The sequence below is a fragment of the Priapulus caudatus genome, unplaced genomic scaffold (genome assembly GCF_000485595.1).
Source record: "Priapulus caudatus unplaced genomic scaffold, Priapulus_caudatus-5.0.1 Scaffold1297, whole genome shotgun sequence".
Classification (NCBI taxonomy): Eukaryota; Metazoa; Priapulida; class Priapulimorpha; order Priapulimorphida; family Priapulidae; genus Priapulus; species Priapulus caudatus.
In genome coordinates, this window is record NW_014578358.1 from 4,206 (window position 1) to 7,150 (window position 2,945).

Consider the following 2,945-nt stretch of genomic DNA (forward strand, 5'->3'; position numbering starts at 1 on the left):
CGTATGTGTGTGTGTGTGTGTGTGTGTGTGTGTGTCGGCACCTGCGAAATAACAACACGTGTTGTAAGTTTACTGTTAAAACAGCCCGCGATGGCTTTGTCGGACGTTGGTGAGCGGGCTTCTGAGCTAAACTAAAAGTGCCTCAAGCACCTAAATGCCAGTGCTCTCCCTTTGGGTGTCCGCATTTGCTGACATTTTCGGATTCCTACTTCCTGCCAGTCTTAATATATTTCCGTATGGCATATGGTCTATGTGTGTTCTATATATGCATTTGTGTGATTGAATTCAAATCTATTTGATATATTCTTTCCTCATAATATATACAATATATACCATTCCTAAATGACCTTTTGATAAAATTATTTATAAGGGGATTGTTTTTTCGCATAAGCGAGTATTTCGACAAGCAACTGTATGAAAGTTGCGGGAGTGATCCTGGCTAAAGCCTAGCGCAGACTTGCGACTTTTTCACGAAACTCGGCAGCGATTCTAGAATCGCAGTCAAAATTGCTGTGAAATCGCTACGTCTGCGGGAACGTGCAACTGCAACCCGTAGCGATTCTGGTCGCTTGCAACGAACTGATTTGATTCTCAACAACTCGTCGCTCGCAATCGCTCCGAAATCGCTTCGAAATCGCATGTGTGCGGGTAGACAACGACTTGCAACGATGAAAAATTCTCGTCCGACCAATCAGCGAGCACCATCTCATCACATGAAAAATGCGTGTTATTATGTATGTATGTCTCTATCCGTCGGAGTTGCAACACTGAAATAATCATGCCTGCGTATAAGGGCCTGCGTATGAAGAGTTATATGTAGATAATATAATTCATTATTTAGCTATGATTTATAATATTAGGCCTATAATACTATAAAATTATTTCTTATTCATCATATAATATCATAATATATAAGGTATACTAATATATTGCCTCATTGGGTCAATTTTCTACCACATGATTGAATGTTTTTGAGTGAGTTATGGCAAATCGATTTTTTAATGGTGGAATGGCCCTATAAAATAGGAGACTCCATCTAGTGTTAGTGGCATGAAAACTCCTAAAACATTGAACAAAACAAGTTGCAACAGCAGTCGCTTGCATGCGCACACGCGGTGAGGCGTGCGACCGATCGCTTGCGGTTGCAGGTTGCAGCGACGAGCAACCATAAATCGCAAGTCTGCGCTAGGCTTAACGAGATGAGGGAAACGCGATGCCTGCTACTGTGTACAGCTGCACTCGCTATGGTACCTGAGTCATAGTATGAAAGCACTATGAGCGACCGGACTGACACTAACCACTATGTAGATTTATCTTCTTCTACTTCTAGGTATAATTATGACACTCGCAAAATCAGCTAATCATCGCTGAATGCACCCCCTCCGGACCTTTACCAAAAAACAATCACCCGCCGGACAATTACTCCCTGGACAATTACCACCGAACAATCGTCTATCGGGAAATTCCCCGAGACAATTACCCCCTCCCCCCTGGACAATTGTCCCTAGGACGATCAAAATCTAAATCGCTGAATGCAGTGCAATAATTCAACGTTCGACGTACGTGCACAGACGACGTAAGTGCACAGACTGAGACAATTTCTTTTAATCTCTCAAACAAGACAGGCTGCATGCATGGGAATTATAGTTATTATCGAAAACTAGACTTCACGTTTTATACGGCTGATTGTTGGCTCTTTCTATTTGCGTTCGTGGCCGGATTAAAAATGCACATGCCAAATCACTTCTTTTCATTGTAAGAGCACACCGAGAATTGGCTGATTTTTCGTAAAAATCTTGCAAGAAATATGGTCGTATATCTCAGTTAACAATATATGTATATTGTGCCTTGCAATAAAATTTCACTGGGTTTCAATAAAAAATTTCAAAGTGTCTATTTTGTCGAGATTTTTAGCTTAGTATATGGTCGCCATTGGGAAATTATTTCTCATTATAAGATGGCGTCCGCATACAACTACACTCCACGCAGTGTGATGATCATCACACAGCGTGGAGTGTACATACAACGGGCTCGAATCAGCATAACACCAACAGTAATTAAAATACTTAGAAATCAATGCATAAGCAATGTAGTTTTTATTCATGCTAAATAATACAAAATATTCAATGTCCAAAATTCACTCTAAACGTTTGCCAGCGACATGGTGCACATTTTCAGCAATTTTCCGGATCCCGTTGTTCAAACCTAACCGTATAACCCCGAGCACAAACTTGGCAGAATTGCAGAAATTTTGCTCCAAACAAATTTCACTTTTCATACTTTATAGGCGTGTATAGAGCAGCTATCTTACGTGCATAATGCACGCTAGTAGGATATAAATCAGCGTAAAAGTAGCTATAAATCACACATTCCAATGCCAGATATTACCACAAAAATAGAGAAGGCGGCGGCCCGTTTACAGACATACCTGTGCAACCTTTGCGAACAATTGGTGGGAGCACTGAGCTGTATGTAATAACAGTAGGCCTATATAAAAACAGTATATATAATAACAGTATATAAAAACAGTATATAACTAGACAGAGGGCACTCACGGAGAGTGCATACCTCCGCCAGCATGTAACATGTATGTGTACAACTGTATTCCAGCCGCTCGCTGCTGGCTGCTGCTGACTGGTTCGCCTGCTGCTGACTCGCCGCTCGCTGGTTGCGGCTGCTGACTCGCCGCTCGCTGGTGGTTGCTGCTGACTCACTCGCCTGCTGCTGACTCGCCGCTCGCTGACTCGACGCGCTATCAATCGCGCCGCCCGCTCGCTGACTCGACGCGCTATCGATCGCGCCACCCGCTCGCTGACTCGACGCGCTATCGATCGCGCCGCGCGGACTGGACACATACACACACACACACACACACACACACACACACACACACACACACACACACACACACACACACACACACACACACACACACACACACGACG